Source organism: Cnephaeus nilssonii (assembly GCF_951640355.1).
Source record: "Cnephaeus nilssonii genome assembly, chromosome: X".
NCBI lineage: Eukaryota > Metazoa > Chordata > Mammalia > Chiroptera > Vespertilionidae > Cnephaeus > Cnephaeus nilssonii.
This window is the reverse complement of record NC_137071.1, coordinates 124,583,054-124,604,987: the sequence shown is the minus strand read 5'-3', so window position 1 is coordinate 124,604,987 and position 21,934 is coordinate 124,583,054. Positions and strand designations below refer to the sequence as shown.

The window sequence follows — 21,934 nt, the reverse complement described above, 5'->3', positions numbered from 1 at the left end:
GATCCTGAGAGCCACATAGAGAGGGATATGTTGAAGAGATCGCGGGGAACAGAGATGCCAGGCCAGATCACAGAGATAGATAGGGGTGTGGAGAGCCACTAAGAGACACAGTAGCTAGAAGAGACATTAGGAGACAGAGCTGCTGAGAAACAAAAATCCAGAGGGGCATAAATAGAGAAGCAAAAACATCTTTCACCAGTTCAACCTTTGCTCTGTATCCAAGATATTTTGAACCCCAAAGCCCAGATCACACACTGCAAATTTGATTTCAATCAGAGGCTGTCATTTAAGACCCAGGTGAATGCATAAACAAGTGGAACAACAAGTCGATATTTCTCTCTCCTTCCCTTTCTCTATAAAATCAATCAATAAATTTAAAAAAAATTTCAAGAAATACATCTGTTATATGGGCTTCTTTATTAATACATTAAACACCAAGCTCCATCAACAGATTTAGTGGCTGCCATGATTTCAAAATAATGTTATTTTGAGAGATCTGCAGCAACCATGATAAGGTAGGAAAATCTGATTTCTGTTGGTGACAAATCCACAGGTACTGCTATACTAGTGTAGCTTGTTACACCCTTATAAGGACAGAAGGACATGCTGCATTTCTGTTAGTGATAGTGAAAATAAAGATGTCTTCCCCTCCCATCCAAATCCATGGGCTCTTTAAATTTTCTCTACAGACTCCAAAGGGGCTATGGACCCTTGGTTAAGAACTCCTGTTTAGAGCAAATGGAGGCCGTTAGGTCAATGTTTCCTCTCTTGTCACTTCCAACATTCTCTCTAGCCACACTATCCTTTCCTTGGGTCTCAGAGAAGAGAGGTCTTGTTTGGGGCTTCCCTTCCCACTGGGCTGTGGGCCCTAGCCCCTCCCATTTCCTTGGGGGATCTGTGCCATTGAGCATGCCCAGTCTTTTTTAAAGTATATATTTTATTGCTTTTTTACAGAGAGGAAGGGAGAGGGATAGAGAGTTAGAAACATCCATGAGAGAGAAACATTGATCAGCTGCCTCCTGCACGCCTCCCACTGGGGATGTGCTCGCAACCAAGGTACATGCTCTTGACTGGAACCGAACCTGGGACCTTTTAGTCCGCAGGCTGACGCTCTAGCCACTGAGCCAAACCGATTAGGGCGGGCATGCCCAGTCTTTATTGCTCAAACTTCTGCCTCAAGATCATTAGAAAATCGGGAACAGGTGAACTCAACTGATATCCATCAGTTTGGGTGCATGAGGGCCAGAACCAGCAACATCCAGCATTACCTTACAATCCCCAGGGGCTATTAGCCATACCAGGAGATGAGAGAAAAACAAAGGTGGTCTTCACTCCTGGGAGATAAAAACTACAACAAGATAAGCCTTTAAACTCCTGTGGGGGCTAAAGTTACCCCTGCAAAGACAGAGTTGTACTAGATCTGGCTGGCTCTGAGGTGACTTTGGCAACTGTAAAGGGACTCAAATGATGAGTATGGAGAGGACCCAAATGTGTGCTTGTAATTTCCAAGTGAGTTGGGGCACAAGTGTTCAAAAAGTATGTTTTTATTGATTTTAGAGAGAGAGGAAGAGGAAGAAGGAAGAGTGAGAGAAACATCGATGTGAGAGAGTAACATTGATTAACCAGTTACCTCTTATATGCACCCTGATCAGGGATTGAGCCCACAGCCTGGGCATGTGCCCTGACCGGGAATCAAACCAGCGACCTTTTGGTGCATGGGACAACACTCAACCACCTGAACCACACCGGCCAGGACAGTTGGGGCACAATTTGAATGAATGTTTTAAACTCTGAAGCAGCCCTAACCGGTTTGGCTCAGTGGATAGAGCATTGGCCTGTGGACTGAAGGGTCCCAGGTTCGATTCCGGTCAAGGGCATGTACCTTGGTTGTGGGCACAACCCCAGTAGGGGGTGTGCAGGAGGCAGCTAATCGATGTTTCTCTCTCATCGATGTTTCTAACTATCCTTCTACCTTCCTCTCTGTAAAAAAATCAATAAAATATATTTTAAAAAAATAAACTCTGAAGCAGTGTGCAGGACATGAGAATGACCTGCGAGCCTCTGTACTGAGGACACATGCTAGTTGAGTGTCTACCATTTGAATTAATAGGGCTGACATCTGAATGAGCCTGAGTGAGCCAGCCAGCCTAAGGTTACGATGACTTTAGCATGGCCCAAATCAGTGGCATTGTTCAGCCCCTGTGTAATCAGAACGTTCTAGTTGTGTTTGACATGGTTGATTACTTCCTCCTCCTAGAAACCCCCCTTGTCTGCCATGATACCTCACTTTCCTGGGTCCTCCTACTTCTCTGACTGTTCTTTCTAGGGCTCCACCCTGGGTTCCTTTTCTTCTGCCCCCTCACTGAGGGGCTCAGTAATCTCCTGGCTTCAATACTGCCTCTCTGCTGAAGACTTCTCCATCTCTACCTCCAGCTCGCCTCTCCATTAACTTCAGGATGAGATAGCCAATCATTTGCTAGCCCCTCACACCAGCTGGCTCTTCGGCACCTCCAACACACGTCTTAAGTTAAATTCAATCATTTCGCCATAAACTTGTTCTATCTCAGTAGCAATACTACCTTAAGACACCAAAGCCAGACCCTGGGGCTAATGCCTTTTTCACTCCATCTAATCAATTGTCAAATCCTGTTGATTTAAGTCCTAGGTACTCCTTGAATCTGGCACTTCCTCTTTCCTATCTTCATATTATCAACACCCCAAATCTCTTGTATTATTGCACCTGGTCAAATTTCACTGCTGTCCCTCTTAAAAGGACCTTCTGCCGAAACCGGTTTGGCTCAGTGGAAAGAGCGTCGGCCTGTGGACTGAAGGGTCCTGGGTTCGGTTCCGGTCAAGGGCGTGTACCTTGGTTGCAGGCACATCCCCAGTGGGGCGGTGTGCAGGAGGCAGCTGATCTTGTTTCTCTCTCATCCATAGAAACATCGATGTTTCTAACTCTCTATCCCTCTCCCTTCCTCTCTGTAAAAAATCAATAAAATATATATTTTTAAAAAGGACCTTCCAAGAAGCCAGTAGAAGTTTCTTCCTAAAACTCAAATGTTATTATGTTTCCCTCCTTGCTATAAACCCTTTCAGTGGTCTCCCCTCACTTTTAGGGCTCTCCATAATCCACAGCTGCTGACTTCCTGACTTCAGCCTGTATAACACTGTACTCTCCAGCAACAATGCACGGTAGTGCTGCCAGATGATTTTTAAATTGAATTTTCATTTCAGATAAACAACAAATAATTGTGAGTATCAGTATCTCCCATGCAATATTTGGGACATACTATTATGAAAATTGTTATTAGCTAAAAGTATTGGTTATTTATTTAAATTCATATCTAAGTGGGCATCCTGTGTTTTTTTAAAAATATATTTCTATTGATTTTTAGGGAGAGAGAGAGAGGGAGAAGGAGGGGGGAGAGAGAAAAACATCAATTGGCTGCTTCCTGCTCTCCCCCTGGGGATGGAGCCAGAAACCCAGGCCTGTGCCCTGACAGGTAATTCAACAGACAACCTCTCGGTGAATGGGACAATGCTCAGGCAACTGAGCCACCCGGCCAGGTGGCAACCCCACCCCACAGACTTTCCTTAGGACCATGAGATGCCCCCCCCCCAACACACACACACACACACACACACACACACACACACACACACACACACACAGCTCTATATGTCCACCTTTGAACCAATACTTACCTCTGAGGGATCAGGGGTCTGTTCTGATCTCTGTATCCACGGTAGGCATACAGGGCCCTGGGCAGAACAGATGGCAGTGTCTGCTGAGTGAATGGATGCATATGTGTGACATCGCACTAATCCTGAATCATTCGGTGGAATCAGTCAGTATTGTGATTAGCGTAGTGTCAGCCTTCACAGCCTTGGGAGAATTACCTCAAGGTTTACACATTCCCCCAGCAGGAAGGCTAGAAAGCTGGGAGCAGTCTGCAGGCTTAGTGAAGCCATTATAGGGCCAGTTGGGGGTGTTTGTTTGTTTTTGGAGGGAGGGAAGGAACGGGAGGGAGAGCATGGTATCCTGACAATACGGAGGTGGAGGAAAGGAAAGAGGCCCGGAGCCAGGGAGGCTGTGGGGGAGGAAGAGATGGGGATGTGGGCAGCCCAAGGAAGGCAGCAAGCAGGTAGGAATGAAGGCGAGGGACCAGAGCTGGCAGAGAGCGAGGAGTGACAGCCGCCGCGGGGAGGGGACGGGAGCGGGAGGCGGGAGGCTCAGGCACCGCGGACAGAACCGTTCTTCTCCCTCCGGGACACGGAGACCTTAGCCCTTCTGAGGCTCCCTGCTCTCCAGCCCCGGGATTAGACTAGTTTCTCTAACCACTCCCTCGGCCCCCAAATCCGGAGGACTAGGGAGAGATTCTGAGAATCCTTCACCTCCCCGCCCACCCGGGTCGAATTAGGAAAGACTTGGAACAGAATAAACTGAGGGGGGGGGGGAGGGGGGATGAGTCGGCCCCCGTGGGGCGGCAGCTGCTAGTGAACCCCCTGCGAGTGCGATCGGGCAGCACCTAGAAGTGGGGGCCCGCGGAGTGGGGGTGGGGGTGGGCCCCCTTCCGGGGGCTAGGCTTTAGAGGCAGTGTCTGGAATAAATCTTGAGCACGCACCCGCTGAAGGAGAGGCTGTGGGACCTGGGCCACGTCGCATCGGTCGCCCAGCCTCAGTTTTGTCCGCCTCGAAGTGGGAATGCTGCTCGCTTTATGGGAGTGTGTTCTGTGGTTAGTGCTGTGCCCTGCCCCCTAGGCCACTTGCGCCACGTGAGACTGTCCCAATGGCGGGGGTGGGAGGCCCTGATCTGTCATCACTAGGAGCTCAAAGGCGGCTCTGCTCCTCTAAAGGGCTTGATGGGACCCAAAGCGTCTGGGCGAAAGGTCTCGGGCAGGAGACAGGTTTCTCTTTTATTTCTGCCACTTCCAGGATTGGGAAGAAAAGGCAGCCGGTGAAACCCAGGACGGGATGGCAATCCATGCGCAGGCTGCGCCCCCTCTCAGCATAGTTCACCAAGCTTGTCATTCACTCGTTCATTTTATTAGAGGAGCTGCCAGCGGAAACGGAAGGACTCACGCTAAGACTCCGGTACGGGGCTGTCCTATAGACCTGACTTGAGTGTGGGAAGACCAGACCCGGGGACAGAAAAGGGGTGGCGGGGGGAGGGGGGGAAGGCGGGTTCTGCCCGCAGTGCCGGGATGCATAGACTCAGCTTGGCGCCACCACCCACTCACTGCATTTTCCCAGCTGGAAACGGCGAATGGCATCTGCGCATGCGCCCTCCGCCCCCACCGGGCCTTGGGGCCGGGTTGGCCTGTCCTTGGTGAAAATGCTGTCCGCGCATGCGTGACCGGCTCACTTCTTGTTCCCAGGGAGGTTGGAGAGTCCCCGGTAGAGCTGGCAGTGCCATCCGGTCTGACCCTTAGGGGATGACTGTAAGGGGATGTTGACAAAGCCGTGTGTGACAGCGATTGGTCACAGTGACAGCGACTGGTCGCAGACGGAGGAGGAGGAGAAGTGTCTCCACCAGGGGAGGTTTAGGTGGGCGGGCGCAGAGTCCTCAGAAGTAGACGGGAGCTGTGGTTGCTCCTTTCAACTGGATCACTGTGTGCGGTCCTCTGGGGAAACTGAAAACCGGAAGACAGAAGGGGGGGTGTGTTAGACCCAGAGGAAACCCCTCTCAATCCCGTCCTCACATCTCCAAGTCCTAGAAGGGACTCAGTATGAGGTCCAGTCGCCCTGGCCAGGTAGCTCAGTTGGTCAGAGCTTCGTCCCCATACGCCAAGGTTGTGGGTTTGATCTCTGGTCAGGGCACATATAAGAATCAAACAATGAAGGCATAAATAAATGAAACAACAAATTGATCTCTCTCTTAACAAAAGTCAATAAGAAAAGAATAATTTTTTTAAAAAGGGAGGCTAGGCTTGGACAGTAACCACCCCGCACACCACCCCGTCTTCCAGCCAGTTAGTTCTAGGAGCCCACCCCACACTCAGGGGGACTCTGAGTCAAAAAGGGGGTCCTGTGGGTGAGGGTCCTGCTGTGGAGCTGCCCCTGTAGCCTGGAAGAACCTCTGCTTCCCTCACCGTGTGGAAGGAAGACCCCATGTGGGCCTGGCAAGTGCTGTGAAGAGTGACTTCAGACCACCTATCAGGGAAGTGAAGCCTGAAGGAGATTGGAAGCCGCCTAGCGTGAGATGGGGTTAAAACTCTGACCGCAAACAGCAATAAAAATGACAACATGGATGGGCCTAGAAGGTATTATACTAAGTGAAATAAGTCAGACAGAAAGACAAATACCTTATGCTATCACCTACATGTGGGACCTAAAAAACGAAACAAACAAAACAAGAATAGACTTACAGAAACAGAGAACAACCTGGTTGCCCTATGGGTGGGTGTGGGAGTATGGGTGAGAAAGGTGAAGGGAAATAAGAGGTATAGATTTTCAGCTATAAAATAAGTCACAGAATGCGATGCACAGAGAATATACTCATTAATACTGTAATTACTTTGCATGGTGACAGATGGTTACTAGACTTAGTGTGGGGATTACATAGTAAGGTATATAAATGCTGAATCACTGTGTTGTACACCTGAAACTAATATATTATTGCATGCCAGCTGCAGGGGTGATGTTATAGAGACTTCAGGGATCTTAAAGCCTAATGCTTCTTAGGAATGAGGATCCTGAGGCCCAATCATGCTATTTACACTGATGTCAGGTTCTGTTGTGAGGATATTTACTGTATTAATCCTCATCACAACCCTATGATTACAATCATCCTTGGTTTACAAATGAAGAAATTGAGCACTGAAAAGTTTTTTTTAACTTTTTTTTAATTGATTGCTTTTAGAGAGAGAGGAAGGGAGGTAGGAAGAAGAGAGAGAGAAAAACATTGATTTGTAGTTCTAATTTATGCATTCATTGCTTGATTCTTATATGTGCCATGACTGGATGGAGATCGAACTCGAGACCTTGGCATATCTGAACGGCGCTCTAACCAACTGAGCTATCCGGCCAGGGCGAGTACTGAAAAGCTGAGCCACTTTCCAAAGTTAAGGAGCAAAGCAAAACTTCAAACTCAGAGATTCCGGCTCCAGAGGCCACACTCTTATGAGCACAAACTCTGCTGCTCTGGGTGAGAGACCAGATAAGAGAGACCCAGTAAAAGGTCAAGATTGGAATTCATTTCCTGAGCACCTATTGTGTTTCTCTCACACTGTTTTCATCTTCCCCCAACAGCCCTGAGAGGAAGGAATTGTTGGATGGAGGAACTGAGACAGAGAGGTTCCATATCTTGCCCAAGCTCACACAGACAGTAAAGTAGTTGGACCATGTTGATGAAGCAACTTGACTCAGGTAACTAACTAGTTAACCAAGACAAATCATGAGACTAAAATCTAGGTCCCCTATCTCCCAATCTTGGGGTATTTTTTTTTAGTATGTACATTTACAAAATATATATCTTTTTATTGATTTCAGAGAGGAAGAAGGAGGAGAGATGAAACATCAATGATGAGAGAGAATCATTGATTGGCTGCCTCCAGCATACTCCCTACTAGGGATCGAGCCCAAAACCCACGTGCCTTGGCTACGGAACCGAACCATGACCTCCTGGTTCATAGGTCAATGCTCAACCACTGAGCCTCACCAACTGGGCAAGACAGATTTTATTCAGCCACTACTGACTAGGGGGAAAGCTGAGCCCCATTCCCATTTGTGCAGGGGGGCCTGGGCATTTGAAGGAGGGAGAGGAGCAAGCAGGGGCTCAGTGGTGTCAGGGAAGGGAAAAACCACAACGGGTTGCTCAGTGTAGGTGCAGTTAGGCGGCTGTGTCTGCTAGCTGTCCATTACGGAAGTTAGGAGTCTATCCTCCCATCGAGATTGGGAGATAAAGGCCCTAGGCTTCCTGATGATTGCAGTTCAAGGGAATGGCCCTTGAGAGAGACGCCCTGGAGCTGTGGGAGGTACATCTATATCTCAAAGGGATAGGGGAAGAATTTACAGTTATAAGTCCCTTTTAGTAAACACTAAACAAAGGAGGTCAGGGAACTATGTCAGGTGTCAGCTAGAACAAAAGGTAAATTCTTTTTTTTTTTAAACATACTTTTATTGATTTCAGAGAGGAAGGGAGAGGGAGAGAGAGTTAGAAACATCAATGATGAGAGAATCATTGATCGGCTGCCTCCTGCACGCCCCCTACTGGGGATTGAGCCCGCAACCTGGGCATGTGCCCTTGACCGGAATCAAACCTGGGACCTTTCAGCCCACAGGCCAACGCTCTATCCACTGAGCAAAACTGGCTAGGGCCAATTTTGACAGCCCTGAGCTTTTCCAGGTGGGAACTGGGTCATCCCATAGACTGTGCTGATATTGAAGACCTGGAGATCTGGACAAGGAATTGACTCTATCGGTGAACTGAGAACCTGAACATACAAAGGTCTAGGAAGGAAAGGAGTACAGAGGGCAGAGCAAGGAGGAGATCTGAGGCAGGACTGGGTTTGTCTTCTGCCAGGGCAGGAGTGAAGGCCAGTGTTGTGGGAAACAGGTAACAGGGAAAGCAGTGAATGAGAGCGGGGCTAGGATAATAGAAGTCTGAGGTCTTGGAGACAGACAGGGGCCAAATCACAAATCCCAGCAGGACCTCCCCATACACAAGGTTGTGCAAGTGTTCATTGTGTAGGACACATTGCGCTGATGCGGTGAGAACGGGGATCTCAAAGTCAACCTCAAGCAGCCATGCTGTGCATCCTGCTGCAGGGCTCCGGGAGCCGGGAGAAGGGGTGCCTTTTTCTATCAAACATAGCTAGCGGCACTGTGAGCCAGGGGGGGCTGCCTCTGCCCAGAAGAGCACCTTTGTTTAAATAGAATGAAGGTGCTAGACGGGCAAGCTGTGGCTTATGTGCCAGGTGCTGAGTTAGTGGTTGCCAGGGTAGCAGATCAGTTGAGATTATTGAAAAACCTGAGCAGCTGTCTTTCAAAAGAGCACCATGAACAATGCATGTATGTCCTTCTTACAGGGCCCAGAGCGGTGATATGGTGGGCGTGTTCAACCCCTTCATGGAGAAACTGCAGCTGAAAACTGAACAAGCTATGATATGGCTGCTACTCACTGGTAGTTCAGTGATTTCATCCAGATGAATGAACCCCTCTTCCTCCTCCTGCATTCCCTTTCCTTGCCCCCTTCAGGATCTTCCTGGGCCTCTCGCCTGTGACTTTTGTTTCCTTGAACAGAACTCTAAATAACACACACACACACACACACACACACACACACACACACACACACACACACACACTGAGTGGCCAGATTATTATGCATTCAGAGATCATAATAATCTGGCCACTCAGTGTGTGTGTGTGTGTGTGTGTGTGTGTGTGTGTGTGTGTGTGTATTTGTTGTTGTTGTTGATTTCAGAGAGGAAGGGAAAGGGAGAGAGAAACATCAATGATGAGGGAGAATCATTGATCGCCTGTCTCCTGCACGCCTCCTACTGGGGATCGTGCCTGAAACCCACGCATGTGCCCTGACTGGGAATCAAACCCTGAGCCCATGGTTCATAGATCGAGGCTCAACCACTGAGGCACGGTGGCCGGGCCTGAACTGAACTCTTAATAAGCATTCATAACTCGGAGCAGTGCATGCAAAAATGTCCTCAGTGACCCCTAGCTGGTTTCGCTCAGTGGATAGGGCGTAGGCGTGTGGACTGAAGGGTTCCGGGTTCGATTCTGGTCAAGTTGCAGGTTTGATCCCCAGTGGGGGCATGCATACGGCAGCCGATTGATGATTCTCTCTCATCATTGATGTTTCTATCTCTCCCTCTCCCTTCCTCACTGAAATCAATACACACACACACACACACACACACACACACACACACACACACACTAGAGGCCCAGTGCATGAAATTCATGCATGGGGTGGGGGGTGTCCCTCAGCCCGGCCTGCACCCTCTCCAATCTGGGACCCCTCAAAGGATGTCCTACTGCCGGTTTACAGGGATTGGGCTTAAACCGGCAGTTGGACATCCCTCTCACAATCTGGGACTGCTGGCTCCTAACCGCTCACCTGCCTGCCTGCCTGCCTGATTGCCTCTAACCACTCTGCCTGCCAGCCTGCTTGCCCCCAACTGCCCCCCCCGCCACCCACCTGCTCATCCCCAAATGCCCCCCCCTGCCATCCTGCTCACCCCCAACTGCCCCTCCTGCTGGCCTGCTTGCCCCCACCTTCCCTCCCCACTGGCCTGCTCACCCCCACCTTCACTCCCCACTGGCTTGCTTGCCCCCACCTTCCCTCCCCACTGGCCTGCTCGCCCCCAACTGCCCCCCTGCTGGCCCGCTCCCTCCAAACTGCCCCCCCCGCTGTCCTGATCACCTCCAACTGACCCCCACTGATGGGGTGAGGGGCTGAGGGCTGTTTTCAGGCTGGCCACACCCCCTTCAGGGTGGGGGTCCCCACTGGGGTGCCTGGCCAGCCTGGGTGAGGGGCTGATGGCTGTTTGCAGGCTGGCCAAGCCCCCCAGCAGGGATCCTCACCCCATGGGAGTGTGGCCAGCCTGGGTGAGGAGCTGAGTGCTGTTTTCAGGCTGGCCATGCCCCCCGGCGATCCAGGTTCCCAGCCCCTCCTTTTTTTCTTTTCTTTTTCTTCAGCGCCTCCTTGAGTGGAGGCCAGGGCTGGCTGAAAGCAGGTATCTGGGATTTATTTATCTTCTATAATTGAAACTTTGTAGCCTTGAGTGGAGGCCAGGGCCAGCCAGGGTGGGCAGGAAGCTTGGCTTCCTCCATTGCCGGGGGCAACCCAAGCCTCCTACTCGCTCCAGCTCCGTAGCCATTGCCATCTTTGTTGGGCTAATTTGCATACTTGCTCCTGATTGGCTGCGGGTGTAGCGGGAGTGATGGTCAATTTGCATGTTTCTCTTTTATTAGTGTAGGTATTTTAAAATGTCCTCAGTGATGTCTCCAAGTTTTTAAAATATGTTTTTATTGATTTCAGAGTAGAAAGGAGAGGGATAGAAAGATAGAAACACCGATGAGAGAGACACATTGATTGGCTGCCTCCTACTACTGCCTCCTGCATGCCCCACATTGGGGATGGAGCCTGCAACCTGGGCATGTGCCCTGACCAGGAATTGAACCGTCACCTCCTGGTTCAATCCACTGAGCACACCAGCTGGCCAGACAAGTTTTTTTTTAAATTTATCAAGTTATTGACTTATGCATCTCTATCTTATGAAATGGATTTGAAGCAACTGTCAATTGCAAGATCTATCATTTCCTGCCACTATACCAGCATGGACAATAGAACTAAGCTAGGGCAAGATGATAAGAATCCCTTTTATTCATTTTGCTTTAATTTTTTTTAAATTGTAGCTTTATGCTATATATAGTTATGTTATTATCTTCTTTTCAAGTGTGCAGAAAAGTAGAGGATACTGTAAAATACCCCCAGTTTAATAAAATCTTCACATTTTTGTCAGATTTGAGTTTTTAAAAGAAAGCAGAGCCCTGGCTGGATAGCACAGTTGGTTATAGTGCTGTCCTAATACACCAAGGTTGCAGATTGGATCCCCGGTCAGGACACATACAAGAATCAATCAATGAATGCATAAATAAGTGGAACAACAAATCAATATTTCTCTCTATATATCTCTTTCTCAAAATCAATAAGTAAAAAATTAATGAAAAAGAAAACAAAGCAGAAACTATACAGTTGAATACCCCTTGGCACCCATCCCCTTTCCTCCCCCAGTTACCACTGTCCTGAACTTGGAGTGTACCATGTCCATACAGGTTTTGTTCTTCAACTTTATATGCATGTATCCATCAATTTCATAGTATTTTGTCAACATGATATAGTCTCGTTTTGCACAACTGGCCTGGGTTGCAGGCTCACCCCTAGTAGGGGGCGTGCAGGAGGCAGCCAATGGATGTTTCTTTCTCATCGATGTTTCTCTCTCTCTCCCCTTCTCCCTTCGTCTCTCTTTAAATATCAATAAAAATACATTTTTAAAAATGCAGTTTAAAAAAGAAAGAAAAAAAAGACAACTGTGAGCAACTGGAGAGCAGGCAAGTGGGAGGGAGTGGAGTTGAGGGTAGGAAGGAATGATAGACAAGTGAGGACAAAATAAAAGTGCAGAGTCTGAGGAGGGAGCTGTATGGCTTTAAATCTAATAGTGACTCTCAACCGGAACTTCAAAAAACATTGATGCCTGGGACCCACCTCCAGAGATTCTAATGTATTGTCCTGCTGGGCAGCCTGGGCAGCAGGATGTTGAAAAGCTTTCCAGCGGATTTTGGATGCAAACCATTGAGTAAGCAAAGCAATTTGTCAGGCAGTGAATTGGTTGAGGGGGTGGTACTCAAAGGCTGTTTTGTTAACATTAATAAGATCTTAGACCTCAAAGCCTGGCTTGATAATGCAATGTAAATAAGGTACTGAGATCTTAGCCCCAGATTCTATGGACAGAAATGGGCTAAAATGAAAGGTGATAATCTGCTTTCCTCGGTGCTGTTCATACTAGTCTTAAACTATGTGTTCACTTATGGGGCTTTTACTTGAAGGGGAGAGCAGCAATTTTCACCAGGGCTACCAGTAACCACCACAGGGTAATAGAATTCAGCAAATATTCTCTAAGTACTTCCTTTATGCAGGGGCTGTGCTGCATAAAGTAAGAGAAAATGGCAAAATCACAATCCTTGCCCTCAAGCTTACACGGAGGGCAACCCAGACACATTATACAACAATAAACACATTGTGCTGAGTGCTAGAGATAAGTCCAAAGCGCAGGGAACAGAGGGCAGACAACACCTAACTCTGCCCCAGGAGTCTCTGCCCAGGGCCTCAGAGTGGGCTTCATAGGAGTGAAAGGACAAGTAGGAGTTGCCTAAGGGCATCCTTGAGGCTGGGGGTTAGGATGAGCATGCACAAAGGCTCAGGTGTAAATGCACCTGCAGAAGGGCAAATAGTTTGGTGCGGTAGTAGCACAGGGAATAAATATGTGGTGGGGAAGAAGCAGGTGATGAGGCTGGGGGCGGGGCTTCCCCCTGCAGTTAGCTCAAGCAATCATCAAAGGGAGGAGTGTGCAGAGGACAGAGAGGTCCTAATGGAGGAGAGGGCATCTAACTTAGGGCTTGGAGGGTGAGTAGAAATTTACCAGGCCGGGATGTGGGACGGATGGGGGTGGGGAGAAGAGGGGGAACAGTGTGAGTAAAGGAGTGGAGGCAGGATGAGCCTGACGTGTCAGGTACAATGAAGGAACCAGCAATCTGGTAGAAATGATCAAAACCATCTGGGGCGCTTTTTGAAAATATCACTGCCTGGGCGCCACTTCCCCTCCTCCAGTAAGGATTCTGATTGATATGGTCTGGGAGTGGGCCCCAGACCTTAGTATTTTATTTTTCAGTATTTTTAATACGTTTTTATTGATTTTTTTTTTAGAGAGAAGAAGGGAGAGGGATAGAGAGAGAGAAACATCGATGAGAGAGGAACATCATCGATTGGCTGCCTCCTGCGCGCGCGCGCGCGCGCGCGCGCACACACACACACACACACACACACACACACACCCCACTGGGGATGGAGCCAGCAACCTGGACATGTGCCCTGACTGGGAATAGAGCCTGCGACCTCCTGGTTCCTGGGTCAACGCTCAACCACTGAGCCACACCCGCCAGGCTATTTTTCACTATTTTTAAAAAAATCTCCCAGATGATCCTAATATACACCTGGGCTTGAGAGCCATAGCTATAGGGGAGCTGGTTAGGACACTGGTGGAAAGGTAGGCTAGAGCCAGATAACAGTGATGATAAATTGGCTAACATATATTGAATTTTAACTATGTGCCAGACATTTTTATTAATCTATTTAATCCTCACCACCCTGTGAGGATAGATACTATTATCCTTATGTGGCAGATGAGTAAACAGTAATTTGACCAAAGCTCTATATCAAAGTAAGTGGCAGGCAGTCTGGCTTCCAAGCATATCCTAGAAAGACTTGTATTCCAAGCCAAAGAGCTTGGGTTTGCTTCTGTGCCCGTCTTTATTAATTTAGTGTGTATCTGTCCAGAATTTCTTTATGCATAAATAAGCAAATATGAATATGTATTCTCCTGTTTCTTACATAAAAGGTAGCATACTCGATACTGTTCTGTATCTTGCTTTATTTTTAGTTAATCCTCACTGGAGAAGATTTTTTCTTTTTTTAATATTTTTATTGATTTCATAGAGGAAGGAAGAGGGAGAGAGAGATAGAAACATCCATGATGAGAGAGAACCATGGATTGGCTGACTCCTGCAAATCCCCCACGGGGGATCAAGCCCACAACCCGGGCATGTGCCCTTGACCGGAATCGAACCTGGGACCCCTCAGTTCGCAGGCCGACACTCTATCCACTGAACCAAACCAGCCAGGGCTGGAGAAGATTTTTTCCATTAATTTTTAGAGAGAGTGGAAGGGAGAGAGGGAAAGGGACGGGGGCGGGAGAGAGAAAGAGAGAGAGAGAGAAACATCAATATGAGACACATGGATTGGTTGCCTCCCACACGTGCCCCACCTGCAGGGCTGGGAATCAAACCTGCAATCCAGATATGTGACCTTGACTGGAAATCAAACCCACCACCATTCATTGTATGGGCTGACGTTCTAACCACTGAGTGCACCGGCCAGGGCTGTGTCTGGCTTTATTAACAAAACTAGAGGCCCGATGCACAAAATATGTGCAAGAGTAGGCCTTCCTTTCCCAGGCTGCCAGCACCAGCTTCCCCCTGGCACCTGGGACCCGGGCTTCCCTCACAGCTCCGGCTTTGTCCGGAAGGTCTTCGGGAAGGACATCCAGTCTAATTAGCATATTATGCTTTTATTATTATAGATATCGTGGACATCTTTATAAATCAGTACATAGAACCCAGCCGGTGTGGCTCATGGTTGAGAGTCGACCTATGAACCAGGAGGTCATGGTTCAATTCTGGTCAGGGCACATAATACCAGGGTTGTGGGCTCGATCTCCATTAAGGGTCATGCAAGAAGCAGCCAATCAATAATTCTCTCTCATCATTGATGTTTCTCTCTCTCTCTCTCCCTCTCCCTCTCTGAAATCAATAACAATTTATTTTTAAAAAATCAGTACATAGAGAACTTCCTCTTCTGTTATTTAGTTATATACTACTTAATTTCCCAGCATTTCTAGATCTTCCAGTTTTTATATTGTTACTTATGATATCATGTATTTCCACTATGATCAGAGGATAAATTTCTTCTTTTTTATTTTATGTTTTTTCTGTTTTTATATTTTTATTGATTTCAAAGAAGGAGGGAGAGGGAGAGAGAGATAGAAACATCAATGAGAGAACCATTGATCGGCTGCCTCCTGCATGCTCCCTACTGGGGATCAAACCCGAAACCCAGGTATGTGCCCTTGACTGGAATCGAACCTGGGACCCTTCAGTCCGCAATCTGATGCTCTATCCACCGAGCCAAACTGGCTAGGGCTCTTTTTTTTTTTTTTGGGGGGGGGGAAGAGGATGAATTTCAATCCTTTGAAGTTCATTAAGCTTTCTCTATAGGTATCGATATGGTTAATTTTGGTAAATGTTCTATACGCAGTTCAAAAAAGTTTATTCTGTTGTCATTGGCTGTGGTGTTCTGTATATGTCAATCATTGATTGTTCATATGTCTTATATCCTTCCAGACTCATGGAGTGGGAAGAAAATGCTTGGGTCTAAGTTCTTAAATAAACTGTGAACCAATACATCTTTGTTTTTGGATGTACTCTTCCTTCCAGAGGTACTTGGTACTGTTAATTTTGAAGTACTTTGGGGATTCTACTTTCAATATGTTTTTTACTGGTCTCAGCCTATCAGTAACCAGTGTTGTGTCTGACCGGCCCTTGTGTTTCTTACTGTGATTGGATGACGCCCTTCAGCAATAACCATCAGGAAACTTTGACAAGATACAGGTTTATTACTTACTAGACCCGGAAATTACACAGCACCAACTGGGACCACAGAGGGAAAGGAGGAGGGGGATAGGGAGAATGGGTCTGGGGTTCTGTTTTTATTGGGGTCAAGGATGGGGGCCTAGGGTTTGGCTGGCTCATTCTTTGTTAGTGAATTTAAAACGTAAGAGTGGGAATATAAAATGCAGTAAGAGAAAACAAACACATAGCCAAAATGGTCAGTTATTGAAATCATTCCAGTCAATCAGAAAAATATTTGCCCTAGCCGGTTTGGCTCAGTGCATAGAGCGTCCGCCTGTGGACTGAAGGGTCCTAGGTTCAATTCTGATCAAGGGCACATGCCTGGGTTGCAGGCTTGGTGCCCAGTAGGGGGCATGCAGGAGGCAGCCAATCAATGGTTCCCTGTCATCATTGATGTTTCTATCTCTCTCTCCCTCTCCCTTCCTCTCTGAAATCAATAAAAACTTATTAAAAAATATACACATTTCAGGTATATCATTCTACAACACATCATCTGTGCACTGTATTGTGTGTTCACCACACCAAGTCAGGTCTCCTTCCATCACCATTTATCCCGCCCTTTACCTTCTTTTATTATCCCCCATGGAATTTTAAAACTTCTACATGGTTGGGATTTTATAAAAAGTATTAGTTTCTTGTAGCTGCTATAGTAAATTACCATAAACGTGGTGGCTTAAAACAATGAAAATTTATACTCTCTCTCAAAAAAAGAGAGAAATCAACCAAGATCTCTAAAACAAAGGAGCCTAAGTAGGGGGAAGCACCTGGCTTTTATCTAGCCTAGTGGCTGGGAATGTGTTTATTGGAAGTGGGTGCCTCTTTAATTGGATGTCTCAGGCAATCAAAGCTTAAGTCGGCACTTGCATTACAAAAGAGAACAAAAAACAAATGTCAGGGCTTACACTGTGCAATAGTTTGCTTACTTTCATCCTCCCAACTGCTAGTATATTATTTAGTTTTCTATGGTCTGCTTTATCCATTACTACTCATCCACATTTCAGAATTTTCCTCTCCAATTCTTTTTGTCCTTATGGATTGATGTCTTTTTGTAGGCATACTTTAAAGAATTACTTAATTTTTGAGTGGGTAATATGCATATACTTCAAAAATGAAAAGGTGTGCAGTGGAAAACTTCCTGCTATCACTGTCTATCTCTACCCAGTGTCCACCATCCCCACACATTAACCATTTATTATTCATTTATCATATAATATAGTGTTTTCATATACTCTCTCATTGATAATGATTTTTAAAGATATATTTTTTATTGATTTTAGAAAGAGAGGAAGGGAGAGGGAGAAAGAGATAGAAACATCGAAGAGAGAGTAGGGGTCATGCAGGAGGCAGCCGATCAATGATTCTCTCTCATCATTGATATTTCTATCTCTCTCTCCCTTCCTTTCTCTGAAACCAATAAAAAACATATTTAATAGATCAATCAATCAATCAATAATAGGAGTTAAGACCTGTCAGCATGCCTTTATTCAGTTGGACAAACTAATAACTGGATTGTTTGGATTTGCATCTTCTATAATGGTGCTGAGAGAGAAAGGTGAAGTGGTGCGTTTTCCCTTGGTGTCTTCTGGAGGACTTAAAATATGGAACCTAAGGCCATGGATCTAAAACAGGTCAGTAGTTGATAAAGAATAACAGGACTTGATTTAACGTTTGAGTCCTACTAGACACTGAAGGTACAAAAATGTATGGTGTCTGAGGTTCCGACGGAGTTTGAAATTTACTAGATCCAAACCTAACAGCTGTGTGACTTAGGCTTAGTCTAATTTTCTTATCTTTAAAATTTAGGTAAACGCACTTACTTGAAGATCATGTGGCTTTAGTAGAATGGAAAGCATTCATTAAACAACAAAAGAAAATTGCTGTGGGAGTAGAGCTTTAATATTCTCACCACCACCACAACAAAATGGAGCTTATGTGAGGTGGATGATAGGCTAACTAACCTTATTGTGGTAAACATTTCTCAATATCTATGTGTATTTAAAAAATCACCACATTCTACACCTTACACTTACGCAATGTCATATATCAATTATATCTCATAAAGCTGAAAAGAATGTCTCAAGGAAAACCTACTTACCCACGCCCCACTGGAGAATTAGATTTTCTTCTTCCATTCCCCTCTCATTCTCCTTTCCTTCTCCTCCCCTTCTTCTTTTTTTTTTTCCATTGAGGTGAAATTCACAAAACATAAAATTAACTATTATAAAGTGAGCAATTCAGTGGCAATGAGTATATTTACAATGTTGTGCAACCACCACCTCTGTCTAGTTTCAAAATGTTTTCATCACCCCAAAAGGAAACTCTGTACCCATTAAGCAGTTGTCCACACTCTCCATCCCTCAACCCCTGGCAACCACTGATCTGTGTTCTGTCTCTATGGATGTACCTATTGTGAAATCATACAGTGTGTGAGCTTTTCTTGTCTGGCTTCTTTCACATAGCATAATGTTTTCAAGATTCATCTGCATTGCAGTATGCATTATGTACTTCCTACTTTTTAAAAAATATATTTTATTGATTTTTTACAGAGAGGAAGGGAGAGGGATAGAGAGTTAGAAACATTGATGATAGAGAAACATCAATCAGCTGCCTCCTGCATACCCCCTACTGGGGATGTGCCCGCAACCAAGGTACATGCCCTTGACCGGAATCGAACTTGGGACCCTTCAGTCCGCAGGCTGACGCTCTATCCACTGAGCCAAACCGGTGAGGGCAACTTCCTACTTTTTTATGACTGAATAATAAATATTCTATTGTATGTATATACCATGTTTTGTTTATCCATTCATCTGGTGATGGACATGTGGGCTATTTCCACCTTTTGGCTGTTGTAAATAGTGATGCGTGTACAGGAATTTGTTGAGTACCATTTTTCAGTTGTTTGGGGGAATCTACCTAGGAATGGAATTGCTGGGCCAGTTGATAATTTTATGTTTACCTTTTTGAGGAACCGCCAAACTTTCCACAGCATCTGAAATCACTTTACATTTCCAGCAGCAGTATGAGGGTTTCAATTTCTCCATATTCTTGCCAACATTTATTATTATTTTTTTAATTTTATTATAGCCATCCTAGTGAGGATGGTATCTCATTGTGATTTTCATTTGCATTTCTCTAATGACAAATGATGTTGTGTATCTTTTCATGTGCTTCCAAGACATTTGTATGTCTTCTTTGGAGAAATTTCTATTGAAGTCCTTTGCCCATTAAAAAAATATAATTGTTTTTTTTAATATCTTCTTTTAAAAATATATATTTTTATTGATTTCAGAGAGGAAAGGAGAGGGAGAGAGAAAGAGAGAGTAACATCAATGACGAGAGAGAATCATTGATCTGCTGTCTCCTGCACACCCCACACTAGGGATTGAGCCCACAACCCAGGCATGTGCCCTGACCGGGAATTGAACTGTGACCTCCTGGTTCATAGGTAGATGCTCAATCATGGAGCCACACCAGCCGGGCTGTTTTCCATTTTGTTGTTGAATTATGAGTTCTATTATATTCTGGATACTAGACCCTTATCTGATGTAAGATTTGCAATTTCTCCTATTCTGTAAGTTGTCTTTTCACTCTGATGCACAAAAGTTTTACATTTTGATGAAATCCAATTTATCTGTGTGTTTTTTTTTTTCTTTTGCTGAGTGTACTTTTGCTGTCATACTTAGGAATCCACTGTCACTCTTTGCCACACTTACTGTGAGGATAAAGACCCTTCTCAGCAATCAAACTGTCAACATCCCAGAAAATGTCGACATCTCTTTGAAGGGACGCACAGTTATTGTGAAGGGCCCCAGAGGCACCCTATGGAGGGGCTTCAATCACATCAATGTGGAACTCAGTCTCCTCGGAAAGAAAAAGAAGAGGCTCTGGGTTGACAAATGGTGGGGATATAGAAAGGAACTGGCCACCGTTTTTACTATCTGCAGTCATGTACCGAACATGATTAAGGGTTTTACACTGAGCTTCCGTTACAAGATGAGGTCTGTGTACGCTCACTTCCCCATAAATGTCGTTATTCAGGAGAATGGTTCTCTTGTTGAAATTAGAAATTTCGTGGGTGAAAAATACATCCACAGGGTTCGGATGAGGTCAGGCGTTGTTTGTTCAGATCTCAAGCCCAGAAAGATGGGTTGATTCTTGAAGGAAACGACATTGAACTTGTATCAAATTCAGCTGCTTTGATTCAGTGAGCCACCACAGTTAAAAACAAGGATATCAGAAAAATTTTGGTTGGTATTTATGTTTCTGAAAAAGGCACAGTTCAGCAGGCTGATGAATAAGATCTAAGTTGTCCAGCTATAGAAACTGCAAAATGCCAAATGATTCCTCAGACTTATTTGCAATATTATATTTATTGAATTCATTGGGGTGACACTGGTTAACAGGTTCCAGGTGCACAATTGTACAATCCATCATTTGTACAATGTACTGTGTGTTCACTACTCTAAGTCAAGTTTCTGTCCATCACCATTTATCTCCCCTATACCCTCTTCCACCTCCCCCTACTCCCTTCCCCTGGCAATCACCACACTGTTGTCCCTGTCTGTAAGTTTTTTTCTCTTTACTTTCTTTTTTTGTTTTTGGTGATATTTTAAAGATGCACCCTAGCCGGTTTGGCTCAGTGAATAGAGCGTCGGCCTGTGGACTGAAAGGTCCCAGGTTTGATTCTGGTCAGGGCATATGCCCGGGTTGCGGGCTCCATCCCCAGTGTGGGGATGGACAGGAGGCAGCCAATCCATGATTCTCTCTCATCATTGATGTTTCTCTCTCTCCCTCTCCCTTCCTCTCTGAAATCAATAAAAATATATTAAAAAATAAAGATGCAAGAAAAGCCATGTATTGATTTGGAGGGGGGAAAAAAGAATCCATTGTCAAGGTCATGAAGATTTACTGGAGCCTCTTCTTGGGGTGGCCTCAGCTCATGGCTCTTGGTATCTTGGAAAAGCTCCACTTTGAGATGGACATTGTTACCGCTCATCTTCACTTTTTGGCCCCATCTTCATCCCAGCCCCAAGTCCTAATGGAAAGAAGGCCACACCACTGTCCAGGATCCTTCCCTGTGTGCCCAATTGCCAAGTGACCAAGTCAACCCATGCCTATGAATTCTCCCCTCCTCCCGGCCAACATTTTGTATTGCCATCAATCATGTTGCTACCCCTGGCTATAGAAGAGCAGCAGTGAATTTACTTGGTTGAAGGTGTTTGGTACCTATCACTCAGTACTAGAGTGAAATTAAAATTATCTCCAAATCTTCAAGAATTCAGAACATTGATATTTCAGCAAATTAGGTTTCATCAGTTGGGTTATAGTTGAGATGATGGTTTGGTGAATTGGCCATTTAGTCTACTGGATTTTTTTCAAAAAAGTGCTATCTATATATATAAAAGCCTACGTGACCCTCGCAACTGAAACAACCGAATGGACAACCAAACAGGCTTTGTGGGGTGACCAGGCCAGCAAAGAGGAGCAGTGAGGGGCAACCAGGCCGGGGGGGACAGTTGGGAGCAACCAGGCTGGCGGGGGGGGGCAGTTGGGGGTGACCAGACCATCGGGGGGGGGGGGTTAAGGTGATCAGGCAGGCAGGCAGGTGAGCAGTTAGGAGCCAGTGGTCCCGGATTGTGAGGGGGTCCCAGATTGGAGAGGGTACAGGTTGGGCTGAGGGAACCCCCTTCCCCGTGCATGAATTTCATGCACCGGGCCTCTAGTCTTTTGATAATAGAGAAGAAATAAGAATAGAGGTGTGGGTCTGGTTATTTTTGCCAAAAGAAACACAGGAAGGATAAACCATAGATGAATGCAATTGTTCACCCAGGGAGAGGTTGGACATCTGAGAACTCTGAAAGCAGCTAGAATTCACAGGAAAGGGCAGAGTACTATGGAGGATAGAGCTGCACAGAGAGAGAAAGTGTTCCCTTCAAGTCTTCAAGCA

The 21,934-nt window shown here is 46.0% G+C and overlaps 1 pseudogene across 1 annotated transcript; it reads left to right on the top strand.

Moving 5' to 3' along the window:
• The first annotated feature begins 8,706 nt into the window (after positions 1 to 8,706).
• LOC307095450 (large ribosomal subunit protein uL6-like) lies at positions 8,707 to 20,285 on the top strand (annotated as a pseudogene). Its single transcript has 2 exons — positions 8,707 to 8,711; positions 19,671 to 20,285. The product of its transcript is annotated as a large ribosomal subunit protein uL6-like (transcript).
• Positions 20,286 to 21,934: the final 1,649 nt, after the last annotated feature.